Source organism: Ovis aries, chromosome 11 (assembly GCF_016772045.2).
Source record: "Ovis aries strain OAR_USU_Benz2616 breed Rambouillet chromosome 11, ARS-UI_Ramb_v3.0, whole genome shotgun sequence".
NCBI classification, from domain to species: Eukaryota; Metazoa; Chordata; class Mammalia; order Artiodactyla; family Bovidae; genus Ovis; species Ovis aries.
In genome coordinates this window covers 46,940,695-46,962,835 of record NC_056064.1, presented here as the reverse complement: position 1 = coordinate 46,962,835, position 22,141 = coordinate 46,940,695, and the positions used below count along the sequence as shown (strand labels likewise).

Genomic DNA, 22,141 nt, shown 5'->3' with positions numbered 1-22,141 from the left:
GTCAGAGCTGACCCAGGGCTGTTTCCACGTAGAGCCCCCTCCCTCTGCCTACAGTAGGCACCACCACCGCCCATCTGGCTCCCCAACCCCTTGCCGGCCTCAGAAATAAAGCAACCTTTCTTTTCCCCCAGCCTGGCCTCTATCTTAACTTCAGGGCGGTGAGCAGCCAGACCCCACTTTCAGTGACAGTATGACTTCTCTACCATTCTTCCCTTCTGGTACTGCCGCCCGCTTTCATGAGCTTCACGAAGGCATGAGATCGCCATTTAAACCCCACACAACTCAATATTGAGCATGAAGTCTTAGATTTAACGAAAAGTCTGCACGTGGAACACTTCTAGGGAGAAGAAACCTCATGAGTGGGCTTTCCTGGACCCTGTGTTTTTCTAAAAATTGGATTGTTTGCCAACATTCACAAATCAGGGTATTTCACAAGAACAGAAACACAGACCTACTTTTCTGTCTTCTGGAGTAACTGGACCATCAGCAGTTCTGGCAACACAGGACCTCCGTCGCTGTGCCCTGGGTGCAGAGGGACAGAAGACAGGCCTTGGCTGTTCTCCACCCAGGGGCTCAAGCATTCCCCCAATCCCTGCCCCAAGCCCACTGCTGCCCACGTGCACTTCCTGCTTGGTATTCTGACTAAGACCCTTGGGATGAACCACTAGCTTTAGCTGCGTGTCAATGAGGATGAGCTGGATCATATTCAGGTGTTAGCTTCTTCAGGGTTCTTCCCTATCCTTTCCAATAAAACCCAATATTCAGTATAAAGTTTCCAGATCCTGATTAAACCTAAAATGAGAGGCATTCAGGGCCTTTGGCCCAGATGAGAGGACTTCCCTGGAGGCTCAGTGGTAAAGGATCTGCTTGTCAATGCAGGAGATTTGGGTTCAATCCCTGGGTTGGAAAGATCCCCTGGAGAAGGAAGTGGCAACCCACTCCAGTATTCTTGCCTGGGAAATCCCATGAATGGAGGAGCCTGGTGGGCTGCAGGCCGTGGGGTCACAGAAGAGTCAGACACAATTGATCGCTGAGCAACAACAACCCAGATGAGAATCACTTTAAAGTTATCATTGATTTAGAGATTTTCTGCGAAATAAGAGCTCAGAGTCTTTACTAAAAGTTTCTGTCTAATCTAGGTTGATCTGGGTAATGTATCTCAATTCAGAGTGAGAGAAATTCTGAGACCAAGCAGGGAAAAGATGTGTGAGAATTCCTGAGTTCTGGACCCTACTCTGCCCCTAACAACCTGTGGGACTTGAGGTGAGTTGCTTAATCATTAGCTCTGTTTCTTCACCTATAAAATGAAGGGGATGTTTTTGCACTCAAAGGCCAGGCCAGACATTAGAATCACTTGGGGAGATTTTAAAGAGTACTGATGCCCTACACCCGACCCCCGACCACCTGAACCTGATTCTCTGAGCTGGAGGTCCAGGAATCAGTATTTTCCCAACATTTCCATCTGTGATTCTGTGTTCTTGCCTGGAAAACCCCATGGACAGAGGAGTCTGGTGGGCTGCCGTCCATGGGGTCGCCAAGAGTCGGGCACGACTGAGCAACTAACACTTCACTTCAGGAGTGGATGCCAGGAGAATAGCCATTTGCTCTGTTAATTTCTCCTTTATTTCAGATTGCTGGTAAAGGCTATACATTTCACACTCTAAAAATATTTTTTTCAATAAGTCACTAAAAGAGGCCCAGACTAGAAGCCCCAGTTCTGACACCCACTCCCTTAAATTAACTCTCCGCAACCATATTCCGGCCTCACTTGTTCAAGGCCCACTGATTCTCACATTGTAAATATTTTTACCCTGGGGAAAGTATCTAAATTGCTGCCATTTAAAGATACCAAGATTTAACCTCCATGAAGGTTCCTTAAAAAACTAAAAATAAAACTACTATATGATCCAGCAATCCCACACCTGGGCATATATCCAGAAAAGATGAAAATTTTAATTAAAAATGATACATGCACCCCAATATTCATTGCAGCCCTATTTACATAGTGCTAAGACATAGAAGCAACCTAAATGTCCATCAGCAGATGAATGGATAAGAAGATGTGGTCCATATATATGATGGAATATTACTTAGCCATAAAAAGAATGAAATATTGTCATTTGCAGCAACATGAATGAATTTACAGATCATCGCGAAGTCAAAGACGAATATCATATGACGTCACATGTGCAACATAAAAAGTGATACAAATGAACTTATTTCCAAAACGGAAACAGTCTCACAGACATAGAAAACAAATTTATGGTTACCAATGGGGAAATGGGGGTGGGAGGGTGGTGGGAAGAGATAAATTAGGAATTTGAGATTAACAGATATATACTACTATATATAAAATAGATAACCAACAAGGATGCTGTATAGCACAGGGAACTTTTTTCAGTATCTTGTAATAACCTATAATGGAAAAGAATCTGAAAAATATACAGATGGAGAGAGAGCTATAGATCTGAATTACTTTGCTATACACCTGAAACTGATACAACACTGTAAGTCAGCAGTACTCCAGTAAAACAAACAAAAAGATACTAAGAGTGTCACAGGATTTAAAAGGTAACTGCCAGCCACACCCTATGCACAAACACCTAGAATGTGGTAAGTCCCAGTGGAGATGCGCTGGAGTTGAAAAATGGATGATGTAACTTTAGTACCTAAAAAGTAAAATATCTTATTAATAATTTTTATGTTAATCCCATGTTGAAATAATATTTTAATATAGTGAGTTTAAAAAAATATATTAGTAGGGACTTCCCTGGAGGTCTAGTGGTTAAGATTCCAAGCTTCCCTTGCAGGCAGTGTGGGCTCAATTCCTGGTGGCGGAACTGATATCACACATGCCGTAGGGCATGGCAAATTATATATATATATGTATGTATATTATTAAATGTATATTATTAAAATTAAATTTCCCTGTTTACTTTTACCTTTCTAAATATGGTTACTAGAGAATTTTCAATTACTTCGGCTTTCTCCCATTTCATTGCTATTAGATAGCTCCAATGAGACATGTCCACTTTCTGAAACTTCTGTTGAAGTTTACAGTGTTTAAAAGAAGACAGCTCCTCAGACTGAACTAAGTTGCAGTTTGAAAAACATTTGATGCCTAGTCTTTACTGCCCAGGCTCCTACAAGGAGATGATTTTTCTTTTTAATTGGAGGATAATTGCTTTACAATCTTGTGTCGGTTTCTACTGTACAACAATATGAATCAGCTTTAAGTACACATACACCCCCTCCTTCCTGAGCCTCCCTCTCACCCCCTGCCCCTCCTACCCCTCTAGGTTGTCACAGAGTACAGAGCTGACAAAGGGACAATTTTTAATAGAATTGACTGAAACTACACAACTTCACCTGGATGGAGATGCACAAAATCAAAAGCGGTACTCTATGGCAATAGGACACTTTTATACAGTCAAGTAGGGCCCTTGGGAGAATGCTAGTGGAAAACTGAGGGAGAATGATGTAGAGGTTACTGGTCACATCCTCCTTCCTCCCACCCAACATTAGGAATATAATTTCACTATATTTACCAGCTCACAATGTTTTCCTCATTCATGCACTCACTTATGCCAGTTCTGTCCTGAAGCTGGAAAAATGCAAATAATAAAGAATGAACTAGGGACTCCCCTGGTGGTCCAGTGACTAAGATTCTACACTCCCCCTGCAGGGGGCCTGGGTTCCAGCCCTGGTCGGGAAACTAGATCCCACAAGCTGCAACTAAGGGTTTCTAAGTGCCGCAACCAAGACACAGCACAGCCAAATAAAATAATTTTTAAAAGAAAGAAAGAAGAACGAACTAAATGGGTGAGCGCATTTGGAGGGGGCAGCATCTAAAGGTCCTACTTAGAGCCACTTTGTTTTCCATCGCTGGTGTCTCAAACGTTTCAAAGCCGTTGTTTCTACAGTCTTGTGGGATTTCCAGCCAAAACGTCTCAGATTAGTAGTAATCGGGCCCCCACCCTTGCCTTATCACGCAGCCACAATAGAGGGCCGGGAGGGAAAAACCTAAGACTGAATGGAAACAAGGCCAGCTCTAAGTGCAGAAAGAGTAGGCAACTATCCAGACTATGTGAATTCAGAGGTGCCTGTAGCACTCCAGCATGCTAAGGAAAACGGTGTTTCCACAGCCAGCCAAAGCTTAAGGCTTTGAAGCCTGGTAAATGCAGGTGTTCCCAGGTGTCCCCCATATTAGTAATTCATACCTCAATGTGAATACTTTTCAGATCGGTTTGATTCCGTAAATGATGGGCCATGTGTGGCTGCCCTGAGTAGAATTTGATAAGACTGGGAGCAAAAAGAAAGTGGGGGAGGGAGGAAACAGACAGAGACGGAAGGCGGGGAGAGCTGACGGCCAACGTCATCTGGTTCAGATGGAGCCAGCGCCTGGCACTGTGAGAAATGCTTCCATCCGAGGGGAACTGAGCACCAGCAGGCAGTACTGAGTGGGGCCTCCAGCAAGGCTTGGAGGCACTTCATTCCTCACCGTGAGAACCTTACCTCTTTCCATCTCCCCCTCCCAGGCTCCCAGGCCCACACCCTCCTCTATTGTAGGGCTTGCTCCATCCTTGTTTACATTCCTTCCTCCCCCACAAGCACAAAGACTACATCTTATGCCTCTGTGTCCCCAGGACTTGGCACTTAAGTGCTTAATAAGCGTTTGATGAATGAATACATGACTGCAGCTCCCTGCCTCCCGAGGAGGGAGGATCCCAGGAGGGTCTATCATCCTGCTGGTGGAACTTGGTTCCAAAACCCTGCATCAAACTGTTTTTCTCAACTCTGGACACAACATTCTACAACAAAGATGAAGGGGCAGAGGCGTGGGACAGGTCGGGGCATGAAGATACCCCCACCTAGATACACACGTATCTATTCAGATGCTGCCAGAAGGTTGTTTGGCCCTTTCCTGTGGACGCAAGTTACTGTTTCACACCTAATCTCAGTAGGTTGTTTGTTTGTTTTTTTTAATGAGGAAAACCCATTATTATAACTTGTTTTGCATCAAAATAAATAAAAAGCAGGGTATCTTTTGTATCAAAATAAAAGGCAGAGTATCTCAAAACCCTCCCCTCTCTCACCCCCTCCCCAGTAGATTATTATACTTTTTAACAAACTGACTCATCACCGTTTTCCAGCACGTGTAATGTGCAGCAAACAAGTGACTGGCACTCAGGAAGCTCACGGTTCCAGTAACAGTTGTGTGGCCTTGGATAAGGGACACAGGGAGACTCTTTGTTCTCTGGCTTCTTCAGTGTATTAAGGAAGATAATGGTAGATTCAATGGGTATGAAACAAGCTTAACATTCGCCTGCATGAAGCTCTTTGAAATGCATGAAGGGCCCTACAGTGTATAAATGTAACACTTGCCCCAGTGTTCACTTAGAACCCTAGTCTGAGCATTTATAAAATCTCTCTGTGGATGTGTGTGAACACACACACACACAAACACATACATGACTATATTTTAAATTGCTTAATTGCTTTTAAAATTTTAAGTAAACACACTGAAATGATTATAAGGCATCTGTACAATGTATCCTAAATGCAAGCCTGCCACGATAAGAGCTATTTGAGAAATGAAATCACATCAATGCAAGAATAGCAATGAGCCAATTGATGAAATATTGCATTAGCAACGGCCTCTGACCCCGTACGATGCCAACCAAACGCTTTTTCCTCTCTTTGTAATTTAATTATTTTTCAGTTAAATTAATTTCTTAAAATCCACTCAGATAAGCCGCCTGTGTTAAACACACACACACACACACACACACACACATACATACTCCAGGTATAAGTGAATTAAAGGACAAACTGACCCCAGTTGGGATCTCTCTCCCTCTGCTTGATTTTGGAAATGGACAATATCTTGTTTTCTTTTTGTTTTCTATCTCTGAAAGACTTTTCCATAATGTTTTCCTGCTAATGTGTGATGTCAAGGGTACCCCCCCTCCCACTCCCCTCGGACAGAAACCCAGTCACCACAATACAAAACTCTGGAAATGCAGGCATAAAAAACCCCACTGTGTCTCTGGCTTTTTTCTTTCTTTTTTTTTTTTTAAGTTTTAAAAACTGAACACACACTAACTGGCTCGGAAGGTGGCTTTGTAAAGGTAGCAACTCTGAGAAGCGTGCTGACAAGCCCGCCCCACGTTTGTGCTCAGGCTTGCTGGTAGAGCGTATTCCACACACAACCAGGAATTTGTTTGAGGACCAAGCGTGGTTAAGTCATGTTTCAAGAATGTTCTCTCATTATCCTGACTCAGAGGGTGCTGTGAGCCAAGAAGGGAGGCTGCCCAGTGATACCTTCTGTCCCGTCTGGTTTTCAAGAACTGCCTTCCGTGGTCTTGGTGCCCGTGGACTGATGTCACCATGGTTCAGCTCTTCACACATTCTTTTTATAGGGTAAGAGCAAGAGCGCTTCTTCCTGTTGACATGTTTAAAACTGAGTGACCTCGGGGTTGGGCTGACTGAGAGAGGGGAGAGGTGACGGGGAGCCAGAGAAGGCTCCAGCCTGGAAAGAGAGGCGAGAACCAGGGACTGAGATGACCAGCCAAGAAATGTTTGGGGGGAAATAGGAATCTAAGAGCTGCGGTTTGGCAAGTTACTCTTAATGAGAGAGGCAGGGGGAGAAGTGGCGGGGGTGAATGGGATGAGGAGGGCAGAGGGGTGCTGAGGAAGGAGAGGAGGAGGACAGCGAGACAGGGAAAAAGAGACAGGGAGGGAAAGGAGCGGGACTCAGTGTGGGACAGAAAGGCGTCACTGGGACAGTGCAATGAAGCACCCTGCAGTGAGAGGCTGCAAGTTAAAAACCAGGATATGCTACGCAATGTGGGACCTCTGGTCCTGTCAATGTCCTGGAAGTAGGAGAAAGGGCTTTGATTATTCGTCTCTAATCATCTTATCTTAGTGCCACTCTCCAGGAACGTACTGGAATGACATTTTGAAGTTTCCTTAATGGCTGGAAGAGGGATCAAGTCGTCCCATCTCCCAGTTCTGGTGAGGAACCTCCTCACAGGTGATATGACACGTGCACACACATACACGCACACACATGCACACACAACATGCTTTAAAACCACCCATGGCTTTCTGTTTTTTGGCTGCCCTGGGTCTTAGTTGCAGCATGTGGGATCTAGTTCCCTGACCAAGGATCAAACCCAGGCCCCCTGTACTGACAGCACAGAGTCTTAACCACTGAGCCACCAGAAAGTTCCCACCCATGGCTTTCCATTGTACTTGGGATAAAATCTACCACCAAATCTTGCAACCTCGCCAGCCTTCCCTCACAAGTTTTCCAGTCATGCTGGATTCCTCTCAGCTCCTTGAATCCCGTGAGCTCTCTTTTACCCCAAGACTCTCCCAACGCTGTTTGTCTCACCTGCGCCCCTTCTCTGCCCGCGTAGAGCTGGCTCCTCTTCATCCTTCGGATCTCACCTGCAGAAACCATATCTGACTGCTTTGTCTAAATAGGTTCCTGCTCTCCCCTTCACCACCACAATATCCTCTGTCACCGTACCCTATTCCTGTCCTGGTGCTAATTGCCATCTATCAGCATGTATTTATTGATTTGTCTACATGTAACTTGTCCCTGACACCTATCAGTCAAAGATTTGTTAAGTGAATCAACAGAATGTTCTAGATTCACTGGTTTGGGATACACAGCTTTGAACACCAGCAGCAGTCCCCCATCTTGACTTCAAGTGTCTCTTCCTCCCCACTGTTGTCCCCACCTAGCGCCTATCTAGGCCATGAAGCTGTTCCTGCTGCCTGTGACACCCTGAGAGGGCCTCCCCCAAGTTGGAGGGGGGAGCATCAGTCTTTAGTGGAGGCAAAGGCAATGAGGGGTCACAAAGGGTTAAAAAGAAAAAAAATTAGTTAGCCACTGATCTGATGCTTGTGCTGTGCTGTGCTTAGTCACTCAGTCGTGTCTGACTCTCTGCGACCCATGGACTGTAGCCCTCCAAGCTCCTCTGTCCATGGAATTCTCCAGGCAAGAATACTGGAGTGGGTAGCCATTCCCTTCTCCAGGGGATCTTCCTGACCCAGGGATCAAACCTGGGTCTCCTGCACTGCAGGCAGATTCTTTACCTTCGGAGCCACCAAGGAAGCCCCAATTAGAACAACAGAAAGCAAATCATAAAGAGTACTGGGAATTCCCTGTCTGTCCAGTGGACCTGGTACTTTCACTGCATGGCCTGGGTTCAATCCCTGGTTTGGGAACAAAGATCCTATGAGCCCTGCAGCATAGCAAAACAACAAAAAAAATTTAAACAGACAAAAAATTTAAAAATAAAAGCTTCCTGAAGAGAAGTGCAGACATTAGAAATACTCCATGTCGGGGGTACCCTGGTGATCCCGTGGCTAAGACTCCCATTGCAGAGGGCCCAGATTTGATCACTAGTCAGGGAATATTAATAGATCCCACATACCACAACTAAGGGGCTTCCCAGGTGGCGCTAGTGGTAAGGAACCCACCCGCCAATGCGGGAGATGTAAGAGACGTGGGTTCGATCCCTGGATTGGGAAGATCCTGCAGAGGAAGAAATGGCAACTCACTTCAGTACTCTTGCCTGGGAAATCCCATGGACAGAGGAGTCCTGAGGGCTACAGTCCATAGGGTTGCACAAAGTAGGACATGACTGAGGGGCCTTAGCATGTACACATGCCACACCTAAGACCCAGCGGAGGAAGGAAGAAACAGATTCCACGTCAGGGATGAATGCTCCCGTGTGTGGAATGGTCCTGGTGTTGCTACTGTTTAGCCACTCAGTCATGTCTCTCTTGCGACCCGATAGACTATAGCCCGCCAGGCTCCTCCGTCCATGTGATTTCCCAGGCAAGAGTAGTAGAGTGGGTTGCCATTTCCTTCTCCAGGGGAGCTTCCCGACCCAGGGATAGAACCTGTTTCCTGCATTGTCAGGTGGAGTCTTTACCACTGAGCCACCTTGAAGCCCATGGCACAGTCACTGGGGGATCCCCAGCTACCTCCTTGTGAGTGCAGAGGGCAAAATCTCCATGACTGCCAGGATCAGGAAGCACGTGATTAGAAAGGGGGCTCCCCCAGGTGCTGCCCCAGCCCTCTAGGGAGCTGTCTTCTGTGTTGCTCTGTTCCCCGCCTCTCCTGCTATCCAAACAAAATATCACCAAGTAACATCCACTTCTTGAAGGTCCAGGAGTTGCTCAGTGCCCTGTTGATGAGGATTTTTTGCTGTTGTGTTTGGCCTGAATATCCATCTATCCAGAGCATGTTTAATAACCACGTGAGATCCCTGATGTTGTCATAGCTTTCTGAAACCTGAGTCTTGCTTAGAGCTTGGTGATCGGTCCACAAATTAAACTCTTGGCCAAACATATATGGCTTGAGTTTATCCCAAATCCAAACAAATCAGATATTCTTTCTGGACAGAAGTCAAATTCTTTCCTTTGGCAATAATTTCTCAGAAATTCAGAAAAGCAGTATGTTTTCCGTTCTCAAAGTTCTTATAATCACATCAACTGCATCAATTGCCATAATGAAGGGTTTTTGAAAAGTCTGAAGCTTCCAAAATGGATAAAGAAATCAAAGCCTGTTTGAACTTTTGAGAACTATCCCAACAAACTTTAATGAGTTTGCCCTCTCTTTGTAAAACAGTACAACAGACCCACTACAATTAGAAATGAGGGAAATTCTAAGGGACTCCCCCAAAGGACATGCTTTTTTTAAATTAAAATTTTTAATTTTAAAATTGTAGGGTTTGCCAATGTCCAGTAGAGTCTACTTTATCCTGCAAGAGAATCAGATCTCAAATATTTGACCTATGAAAGCCCAGTAAGCATTACTAAATTTCAGATGGTTCATGGACAACTGCAAGTCTCAAACTGGATACATCCTCACAATTAGGTATGAGGTCATAAAATGTCACTCTCTGAAATTCAGAATAAAAAACAGATCAATCTAAAGTTAACCACCATGATATTAGCAACATAAGGTGAACATTTTCAAGAAATAACTATTTTAGAGATGTTTTATAAACTCATGCATGATGTATGTACCTTGACATATCCTCAGCAAGGAGAACTAAATTTACATGATGCGAATAATCATGACAGCTACCATTTGTTGAAGAATTATCATGGGACAGGTTCAAGACCAGGACTTTGCACTTGATGCTTCATTAATCCTAACACCAAGCTAGTGAGGAGGCTCGGGCTCTTCCCACTGTAACTCTGTGGATCTCAAGGTGTGAAGAATAAAAGTTGTTTACTATGTCTTTTTGTTCAGCCACTAAGTTGTGTCTGACTCTTTTGTGACTCCATGGACTATAGCCTGCCAGGCTCCTCTGAACATAGAATTCTCCAGGCAAGAATACTGGAGTGGGTTGCCAATTCCTTCTCCAGGGGATCTTCTCGACCCAGGGATCAAACCCATGCCTCCTGAATTGGCAAGCAGATCCTTCACTGCTGAGCCACCAGGAAAGCCCTGTTTACTACATATCATACAGCAAAGGCCAACCAGGACTTGGCAACTCCAAGCCATGCAGTCAGTGGTGTAAGTGGAAGAGAAATGGTTCAGAAAAGTTGAGCAAAAAGGCAGAAACAAAGATGGGGTAAAAAACCTCCCAAAACTTTGAACAGTTCAAATCAGTTATCCAGACTGAAACCTCTCTGGAGGGAAGGGCCTCCTCAACTGCTGGAGATATCCCTGAGGACACTCAGTTCCCTCTGATCTAATTCAACCTTCACCAAACACAGGGCCTCCTCAACTGCTGGAGATATCCCTGAGGACACTCAGTTCCCTCTAATCTAATTCAACCTTCACCAAACACACCTTCAGATCTTTAATTTGACCTCCCAGGGATGCCTTTCCACCAAAGGGAGGACCTTGGACATGTGACCATGGATGGTCAGCTGCCAGCTTTAGTCTCTGGACTAAAACAGCTCAGTCAGGTGGAGTTCATTTAGTCTCCACTGAGTAGAATTATTAGGAATTAGATTCCAATAATTCTTCCCTGGTGGCTCAGATGGTAAAGAATCTGCCTGCAATGCGGGAGACCTGGATTTGATCCCTGGGTGGGGACGATCCCCTGGAGGAGGCATGGCAACCCACTCCAGTATTCTTGCCTGGAGAATCCCAAAGGACAGAGGAGCCTCATTGGCTACAGTCCATGGCGTCACAAAGAGTCGGACACGACTGAGCAACTAAGCATAGCATACAGCACAGTTCCTATAAAGATCAGCCCTGAATTAACTAAAATGACATTTCTGATCTTACGAACCCAAGCAACTCAATCCTGGATCTTCAGTGACTTCCACCAAAATGTATACCTAGCCCCAGGTCTTCCCTGATGGTCCAGTAGCTAAGACTCTGTGTTCCCAGTGTTGGGGCCTGAGTTCGATCCCTGGTTGGGGAACTAGATCCCACCACAACTAAAGAAACTGCATGCTGCAACTAAGACCCAGTACAGCCGAATAAATAAATAATTTTTAAAAATGCATACATAGCCCAGAGGATACACCTCAAAACAACCTACCAAGTTCTCTAGCCATCTTAATGACATTGATAAAGGGCTGCTTTTAATAAGTGACATCAAGAGATTGGTAGCATTCCATATCCACAGTCTGGCCAAATATCTCTATGGGATGAATGCAGAAAGTCACAACAGTCCATGGCATATTCAGTAATCTACTAGCCAGTTATGGCTACCAAGAGGATAATGGGGAGAGGGGGAGAGATAAATTAGACGTTTGGAATTAAAATCTATATACTACTATATGTAAAATAGGTAAACAACAAAGATCTACTGTATAGCACAGGGAACTATATCCATAACTTATAATAACCTATAATGGAAAAGAATCTGCAATATATATATATATATAACTGAAGCACTTTGCTGTGCACTTAAACTTAACACAACATTGTAAATTATACTTAGCGCCAAAGAATTGATTCTTTTGAATTGTGGAGCTGGAGAAGACTCTTGAGAGTCCCTTGGACAGCAAAGAGATCAAACCAGTCAAACCTAAAGGAAATCAACCCTGAATATTCATTGGAAGGACTGATGCTGAAGCTGACGCTCCAATACATTGGCCACCTGATGCGAAGAACTGACTCATTTGAAAAGACGCTGATGCTGGGAAAGATTGAAGGCAGAAGGGGACAACAGAGGATGAGATGGTTGGATGGCATCACCGACTCAATGGGCATGAGTCTGAGCAGACTCCAGGAGATGGTGAAGGACGGGGAAGCCTGGCATGCTGCAGTCCATGGGGTTGCAAAGAGCCGGACATGACTTAGGGACTGAAGAGCAACAAACATTTTTTAATTAATCAGATGAATCCCCTGCCCAGAGGGGTTCTGGAGGAGAACACATGAAGCTTTAAAAGACTACTGTGCCCACAGTCCCCTTCTCAGAAAAGCCCCTCCCAGATTCTATCTGTAAACAACCTCCTATGCATTCAATGAAGGCAACATTACCTGGGTGGCCTCAGCCAATGAAAAACAGAAACCCATGAGTCATAGTGAGAACCAAGGTAAAAAATGACCATATTGTTTATGAGGGAGCCCATCTCCTTGTAGGGCTACTTGGCATGAAGCACTATGTCCATCAGGGGAGCTCCTGATTAGACAGTGACAAAGTGACCTAGTTAGACTCGCTCCTAGGAAGAGAAAATACTAGGTGAACAAAGAAAGCATGGGTTGTTCCAGATCAAGAGGCTGGGCCAGGTCTTCATGAGGCACCTAACCCTCAGGGGCTTAGAAAGCAGGCTGCACCCCTAGACAGCTTACCCTTTGCACTGAGTTCAATATTTCCCTCAAAAAATGTAATTTCTAAAACCTAATACACAATCTACTTCTGAAATTTTATACTTGAAGTTGCCCTTTGCACAACGCTTAAATTAATCTAAAGAACTTCTTGATGCTTATTTGAAAACATCAAATATCTCAGTCATTTGAATCTACTATCTACTTAAGTTGGTTTTTCCCCTTCATTTATTTATCATCCATCAGGGACATCATGCAAAGAGCAATGAAGAGTAGGATCTTTTCCCCAACCAGGAATTGTGCTTCTTCCTCAATGTAACATTTCACATTCTTTGCATTTTGCTCTTTAAGGCTAGAACTAGTCTTATTGGTAATTTACATGAGCAAACTCTGGGAGATAGTGAAGGACAGGGAAGCATGGTATGCTGCAGTTCATGGGATTGCAGAGAGTCGGACATGACTTAGTAACTGAACAACAACAACAAAGCTCAAGTTTACTCATTAAACACTATAGCAGGAGTTGTTTGAGAAACGTTTATACAAGCTGACCTCTGATTGCCCTCTTGCAAAGGCACCAGATTCTTTTCACAGAACTTAATTTTCATAAATGCTTGAAATGTAGAAGAGTTTAAAACTGAGACATGAAGTGACATCTCCAAACCTTTTGAAGACTTACAGATCTTCAAAAATGTATGGCTGACATGCATATGCATTAAATAAAATCTTAAAATATGCCTCAAAAAGTAAAGCTACTGATTATTGAGTGCTTAAGTGCATGCTAATACTCAGTCATACCCAACTCTCTGCGACCCCATGGACTGTAGCCCTCGAGGCTCCTCTGTCCATGGGATTTCTCAGGCAAGAATACTGGAGTGGGTTGCCATTTCCTTCTCTGGGGGAATCTTCCCGATCCCCCAGAGATCAAACCCATGTCTTCGGTGTCTCCTGCATTGCGGGCAGATTCTTTACCTCCTGAGCCATTGGGGAAGCCCAATTGAGTGCTTACTGTATATCAAGTAAAATGTTAAGTGTTTCACTTGGCCTGTCTTTCAAATCCCCATAGAAATCTTTTGAGGTAGAAACTATTGTTTTATACAGATGTTGAACTGGAAGAAAAATGTGGGTCCAATATGTACCAAGGTGCTTTTCTTACTAGTAGGTATCCTCAGGGAATCAGGAATGGGAAGCCCTGCTTTTGAGCCACTTACCATGTGTCCTAAGGCAGGTCACTTCTCTTTGACTATCTCATCTGGATTTCAACTTCCTCCATTGTTAATCATTATAATCATTTTTATTTGAGGGGGATGTCCTAGCTCCAACAGAACAAACTCTCTACCCATCCTGTCACTATTACAGTTTCAATCCAGTGTGTCTTAAAGATTTTTGCATCTTTAAGCACCTCCTTTCAAAAAGCACAAACTGTGGGGAGAGGTCGTAGGTTAGTACTTCTCAGTTAATGCTTCAATTATCAGTTAATACTTTATTAAGGATTACTTAATGGCTAGCTAACAACAAGAATAGAATATGGGTTGGGCTACTGAAATTCCAGAAAAACTACTTCTGCTTCACTGGCTACACTAAAGACTTTGACTGTGTGGATCACAACAAACTATGGAAAATTCTTCGAGAGACAGGAATACCAGACCACCTTACCTGCCTCCTGAGAAACCTGTATGCAGGTCAAGAAGCAAAATTAGAACTGGATATGGAACAATGGACTGGTTCCAAATTGGGAAAGGAGTACATCAAGGCTCTATATTGTCACCCTATTTATTTACATTACACCCTGCAACTTATATGCAGAGTACATCATGCAAAATACCAGCCTGGATGAAGCACAAGCTGGAATCAAGACTGCTGGGAGAAATATCAATAAACTCAGATATGCAGATGGCACCATCTTTGTGGCAGAAAGAAAAGAGGAGTGGGAATGTAAATTGATACAGCCACTACGGAAGATGGTATGGAGACTCCTTAAAAAACTAGGAATAAGACCACCATATGAAGACTGTTGAGAGTCCCTTGGACTGCAAGGAGATCTAACCAGTCTATTCTGAAGGAGATCAGCCCTGGGATTTCTTTGGAAGGAATGATACTAAAGCTGAAACTCCAGTACTTTGGCCACCTCATGCGAAGAGTTGACTCATTGGAAAAGACTCTGATGCTGGGAGGGATTGGGGGCAGGAGGAGAAGGGGACGACAGAGGATGAGATGGCTGGATGGCATCACTGACTCGATGGACGTGAGTCTGAGTGAACTCCGGGAGTCGGTGATGGACAGGGAGGCCTGGCGTGCTGCGATTCATGGGGTCCCAAAGAATCGGACACAACTGAGCAACTGAACTGAACTGAACTGCTCCTTGGAAGAAAGCTATGACCAACCTAGAGAGCATATTAAAAAGCAGAGACATTACTTTGCTGACAGAGGTCTGTATAGTCAAAGCTATGAGTTATAGTTTTTCCAGCTAGTCATGTATGTATGTGAGAGTTGGACCATAAAGGAGGCTGAGCACAGAAAAATTGATGCTTTTGAACTGTGGTGTTGGAGAAGACTCTTGAGAGTCTTTTGGACAGATCCAGTATCACTGAGCCACTCATTAGGAAGCTCTCAAAATACCTTACTCCCTGGGGAATGAAATCCCTTCCCCAGGGCTTACCTTCTTGCTTTTCAAACCAGTCAATACTAAAGGAATCAACACTGTATATTCATTGGAAAGACTGATGCTGAAGCTGAAGCTCCAGTACTTTGGCCGCTTAATGTGAAGAGCCGACTCATTGAAAAAGACTCTGATGTTGGGAAAGATTGAAGGCAGGAGGAGAAGGGGATGAGAGAGGACGAGATGGCATCACCAACTCAGTGGACATGAGTTTGAGCAAGCTCTGAGAGATGGTGAGGGACAGGAAAGCCTGGTGTGCTGCAGTCCATGGGGTCCCAAAGAGTTGGACACAACTGAGCAACTGAACAACAACAATGTCACAAGAGATAGACAGGTATTAGGGATTGCTGAAGAACCAGTGAAGGCTGGATGACAAAGTGCTGAAAATGAAGACTTCACATAAGTAAATATTTCATTCAGATTTTTCATAAGAGTATGGAAAACCCAAACATATTTTTTGGCTGACTCTGTACATTTGATCTGGGCTCTGCCAGGCTCAGGATGTGCCTTAGGAGTTGGTATGAAGGCAGGGAGTAATGTTCAGTGTGTAACACACAGTTGCATCTGGTGGAAGTATGATTGAAGAAGTGCTGAATGAGGAAAAGCAAGAAGGTAAGCCCTGGGGAAGGGATTTCATTCCCCAGGGAGTAAGGTATTTTGAGAGCTTCCTAATGAGTGGCTCAGTGACACTGGATCTGTGCTGGTTTTAGAACAATGGAAATGGTGGGCATAGGGTGTGGAAGACAGGGATGCAGGGTGTGGTTAGGAGGCCCTAATAATAACCCAGTTAGGCCCTAATAGGCCCTAATCTAACAATCCAGTTAAAAGGTTGCATGCTCAGGTGCTCAGTCTGACTCTTTACTACCGCATGAACCATAGCCCGCCAGGCTCTCTGTCCATGGCATTTTTCAGGCAAGAATACTGGAGTGGGTTACCATTCCCTTCTCCAGGGGATCTTCCTGACTCAGGGATTGAACCCACATCTCCAGCGTCTCCTGCACTGGCAGGTGGATTCTTTACCACTGAGCCACCTGGGAAGATTAGTTAAAAGGTCCCAGAGCCCCAGACTAGGGTGGTGGTGATAAGAAAAGAAAGAAGTGTGTGTGATGCTGCAGGAGACATGGAGGTCAACTGGATTTAGGGGATTACTGAGAAGACACCCAAACCACCAGACACCTGAGGATTCTGAGCACTGATGAATAGTCCAAGTATTTCTGTTCTCCCTTTTCCCTACTCTCTACCCAATCAAAAATGCCAAACTTGACATTAGTTGGCAAGTTATCAGGTGTCTAACTATGTACAATAAATGGAAGAGAGTCATCTTTGCCTATGAAAACCACAGACAAAAATAAACCTGGCAGAGGGTGTATCTAGCACAGGCTCCGGTGCCTTCTTTGCAAATCTGTGGGCACTAGTCTAAACCTCTAAGAGCCTCCTACCCTGGGAAAAGCAGCCAAGATTACTGATAACCAAGAGAAAGCCGGATTCCTGTCTCCGCTCTTCCACTGATGGGGTGACCCCCTTAGTCATTTATTTCCTTTTTACGTTGGCGCAGATATTTCAGAGATCCCCTGCACAGCTCAGACTGCAGAGCTGCACTTTCCCTCTACCGTTGTGTTGCCTTTAATATTATTTTATTCGATTAAAAATACTTTCTCCTCTGGGTTTCTAATCTCATTCTTCAGCACTAATCCGGGCAGGAGCGAAGGCCTCAATATCTAGGTCTGGGCTTTGGACATCAAGACAAAGCCAATCCGACTCCTTCAGCACCTCTTCTTCGCTTGCCGCCATCGCCGCTTGGCCTTTCGGATAGCATCCCGACTAGTTCCCACGGCAACCTGCCCGGCGCCCAAGTCCGGGTTCAGGACCTCCGCGGCCGCAGCCCCACCCTGCCCCCACGGCCGCGAGAGGAGGGAGGGGGCCGGGTTGCCAAGGAAACGGGAGGACGCTAGGCAGCCGCCCCCACCGCCTCCGCCCCTAGTAAGCCCAGCCGCCGCCGCTAAAAGCTGCCTCCGGGGAGGAGGAAGAGGGGCCGGTAGAGGGGGGAGAGAAGAGCGAGGAGGAAGAGGAGCGTCGGGACAGCCCCGCGCGATTGATGGGCGGCCCCTCCGCCCTGGACCGGCCCGCCTGCCCCGCTCCTCGGCCCCTTTAGCCCCTTGCAGGGGGAGAGGGCTGACCCGCAAGGTAACGGCCGGCCCGGCCCAGCCGCCCCGCGACCGCGCGGCCCCTGGTCCTCCGAGGATGCGGGGGAAAAAGATGGGAGACCATGTTTCCTTGAGATGACTCTGATTCTGGGACGGGGTTGCGGGGGAGGGGGCTGCGGAATCCCGCCTAAATCCTAGGGACTTGGTCACTCCCTCTCAGCGGGCCACATCCCCCGCATTTTTCTACCTCAGACACGGTGTGGGGATCGTGTATTTGCACTCTGGCAGGCCCCCTTGCATCCACATAACTTCCCACACAGACTCCAGAGGTGTACGGTTCACGGCCCTTCCAGCTCCTCAGTGCGAAATTATTGGTATTGTTGAGAGCATCGAATTGCTGGTTCAGCCTGTGACATCCCCGCCCAGCCCCAGAGTTTCCCAATTACATGTTGAGTCTCTTTTTTCTGGGCTTGACGGTCAGTGTATGACCGTCCGGCTCTTTCACGGTTTGATTAATAAAGGGAAGTCAACGCCAAAGAACTTTTCTCATAAGCCATTTATAGTACTGCACCCCAACCCCGCCCCCTGATCTCCTAGGCAAATTGGATGGAAGAGTCAAACCATCTACCCTCGCCCCTCTCAATTCCCCGTCTTTTTCTTCGGTCATAGTATTATTCTCTCAGAAGTGGAGTGTTAGGAAGAGTGAGCCTAAATCACTCATATTTGTCGCCTATACTCAAAATATTTTTGTAAGTTAAGATTTTATTAAGTTTTTTTTTTTTTTACAGATTTTTCAAATTTTTAAGATTTTTGAAAGTTAAATTTTAACAAATTTTGTAATCTTTGTTATTACAAATTAATTGTGTAAAGGCCATGAATAAAGCCTCTACAGTCCTTGGAGTTATGGAAAGGTGGGGGATTTAAAAACCTGATGTGCTCTGCTTAGTCACTCAGTCCTGCCCAACTCTTTGCGACCCCATAGACTGTAGCCCGCCAGGCTCCTCTGTCCATGAGGATTCTCCAGGCAAGAATACTGGAGTGGGTTGCCATGCCCTCCTCCAGGAGATCTTCCCATCCCAGTGATTGAACCCAGGTCTCCTGCATTCCAGGCAGATTCTTTACTATCTGAGCCACCAGGGAAGCCCATAAACCTGATGGTCAAGTATAAATATAAATTCAGCCATTTAGGTTTTGGTTCAGAGGAACCTTGAGTTGAAAGAGGGGCTTACACTGACATTTTTCTTTGTGAGTGAACAAACAACATATTCATTTTGATGACACATAACATGAGAACCTCATAAGAAAACAGTGAAATGGCTTGATTATTAATAATAAAAAGAACTTCCTTCCCATCAATTCCTTTTTGTGAAATGTGACCATAGAACAGAAAGACAGCACATGTGATTTTTTTTAGAGCAGGGGAAGAAATATATTCTGCAGTCAGACTTTGTTTCTCCTTAGTCAGGGAAATTAAGTCTGAATTCACTGGAAATTGACACTAGAGAGGAAGGCATATGTCACAAAGTTCTTAGAATATTCCTCCCTGAAATTTCACAGGCGTGTAGAATTTTGAGGCCAAGAAGAATTGTTCACTCTCGCTTTCAGCCAAGCAGGACTTCCTCTCCCACGTGCCTCCTCCTCTCTTCTCATTTCCTGCTCCCTCTCCTGACTTAATATGGCTTCTCCTGTGGATTTCTAAAGCCCCAAACTGGCACATTATCACCAGAGACTGAAGTGTGCATGACCACGAGTGGATATTGAATTGAGAAGCAGTTCAAAGGTGAGAAACAGCAGAGAATACAGACTGCTGTTTTAGAAACATGTACCCTGCCCACATTTTATTATCACTCTCCTCCCCTCCACCTGCCTGTATTTGCTAAGAAAAAAATTGGGGCTTCAAATGGCCATCTGGTTGAGTAGGCCCACAAAGCTGAGATCCACACATGAAGCATGATCTCATGTGGATGTATTTCCGTATAGTGATTTCCATTTCTGGTTCCTCCTGGTCAGTTTTTCAAACCCGAAGTCCAGTATGAAGTTCAAGTGCCACTTCAGAAATGTAGAGGATGTTCATCTAAACTGTGGTGACCTACCCATCATCTCCTTGATCTATCTCTAATAATCTGATTTTTGGGGGGCCTAGAGTATTTGTTTAATCTCACAAAGTATTGATATATTTAAGTAAGAGATTAAATGTGGCACCACAGTGCTTCCAAATAATGATTTTATAGTAGAGTCCAGTCATAGAGAGTTTATGGGAGGACAAAGAGACTTGTAGGCAATTTTAAAGTCCATTATTTGGTAGGGGATTGTGAAGTCAGAGGTAACCTAGCATGGAGTAATTCAGGTAATGCTATTTCCCACCTCTTTAGACAAAATTATTTCATGTCTCTTGACTGAGAAGCCTCCTTAAAATAACACAGCATTAAAGCCAGGAGAGATTAGCTGGCTTTTCCAGGTTAATTTTGTAACCAAAATGTATCATCCAAGAGGACTCTAGGATGTACTGTTTTAGTGACCATTAACATATTTTCACTGTGAATCCTTATGTTCTCTGCCTGATTAATATTCAGACAGGCTTTTCTTTCCATCAGTAGCAGCAGGGATTCATCTTTCTGCCAGTTTTAACACCATTGTTTTCTGAAAAGCGTGGGAACATAAGTTTATTCTATGCAGGTACAAATTCATATGAAAAGTTAAAAGTGGGCTCTTAAATTAGACTTCCATAAATGACTATTAAAATTCTCAGAGACAAAATTTAGGCTTTGTTGTGTCATCTGTAGAACTACCTATCAGATTGTAGTTTTGGATTCTGACTCACAAAGATCAACTTGCTATAAATGAGAAAAAATATGCCCCAAGGGACAGACCAGCACAAGCTCCTAGATGATATTGTTTGGGGCTCAATGATAAATCTTGCAAGATTTCATAGAGACCAGACCAGACACTGGGTCACCATGAGTCAGAGGCAACCTGATTCTGCCAATACCTGCACAACTGGAAAAATAAACCAGACAAGGAAGGAAAGCCATAGAAGATAGACACTTGAGTTCAAAAATGTTGTCTGTCTTGTCTTGCTGTTTCCCCAGAGCCTACAGCAGCATCTGTCACATGGCTGTCTTTAAAAAACACAGGTAGGAAAGAAGAACCAAGCTGGAGGCATCACTCATCTTGATTTCAAACTATATTACACTGCTACGGTAATGAAAACAGTATGATATCAGAAGAAAAATAGACATATAGATGAATGGAACAGAATAGAGAATCTGAAATAAACCCATGCGTATGTGGTCAGTTAATTTATGACAAAGGAACCAAGAATATACTGTGGGCAAAAGATAGCCTCTTCAATAAACAGTGTTGGGAAAACTGGAGTCACATGCAAAAGAAGGAGACTGGACCACTGTCTTACACCACACACACAAATCAACTCCAGATGGATTAAAAACTGGAACACAAGACCCCAAACCATAAAACTCCTAAAAGAAGTAAGATAGTAAATTCTTCAGTACTGGTCCTTGCGATGGATTTGTTTAATGTGGCAACAAAAGCAAAAATCAACAAGCAGGCCTCCATCAAACTAAAAGGCTTCTGCACAGCAAAGAAAACCATCAACAAAATGAAAAAGCGAACCCACAGAATGGGAGAAAATATTTGCAAATCATATTATCTAATAAGGGGTTAATATACAAAATATATAAAGAACTCATACAACTCAATAGCAGATAAACAAAAAAAAACCTGATTTTTAAAATGAGCTGATCTGAATGAACTTTTTCCCAAAGAAGACATACAGGTGGCCAACAGGTGCATGAAAAGGTGTTCAACATCACTAATCAGGGAAATGCAAATCAAAACCACAACGAGATATCACTTCACATGTGTTTGAATGGCTTCTATCAAAAAGAAAATAAACAACAAGTGTTGATGACAAGTGTTGGCGAGGATGAGAAAAACCCATGTGCACTGTTCGTGGGAATGTAAATTGGTGCAGCCATTATGGAAAACAGTATGGAGGTTCCTCCAAAAAATTAAAAATAGAACCACATTTTACACAGCAATTTCAGTCCTGTGTATTTAATCCAAAGGAAATGAAAACACTAACTCAAAAAGGTATTAATATATGCACCCCTACGTTCATTGCAGCATTATTTACAATAACCTAGACATGGAAGCAACTGAAATGTCTTGTCAGTGGATAGATGGATAAAGAAAATGTGGTGTATCTATAAAGGTCCCCTGGAGAAGGAAATGGCAACCTACTCCAGGATTCTTGCCTGGAAAATTCCATGGACAGAGGGGCCTGGCGGAGCTTGTCCATGGGGTCACAAAGAGTTGGACATGACTGAGCATGCACACGCTCACGGACGCATACTCTCTCTCTCTCTCTCTCTCTCTCTCTCACACACACACACACACACACACACACACACACAATGGAATATTATTCATCTATAAAAAAGAAGGAAACCTTGGCATTTGTGACTACATGATTGACCTTGAGGGCTAAGTGAAAAAAGTCAGAGAGATACAAAATACCATGATCTCTCTCATATGTGGAATCTAAAAAGTGAA

General features: G+C 44.3%; 1 protein-coding gene and 1 long non-coding RNA gene across 2 annotated transcripts in view; one reads left to right on the top strand and one right to left on the bottom strand.

Moving 5' to 3' along the window:
• The window catches only part of LOC121820635 (uncharacterized), a 129,048-nt gene that overhangs the window by 53,346 nt on the left and 53,561 nt on the right, over positions 1–22,141 (bottom strand). The window lies entirely within an intron of this gene.
• The window catches only part of MARCHF10 (membrane associated ring-CH-type finger 10), a 113,766-nt gene continuing 97,607 nt past the window's right edge, over positions 5,983–22,141 (top strand). The window contains exon 1 of the mRNA XM_027974358.3: positions 5,983–6,423. The gene's annotated coding sequence lies outside the window, so the exon portion shown is untranslated. The remainder of the gene's footprint in view (positions 6,424–22,141) is intronic.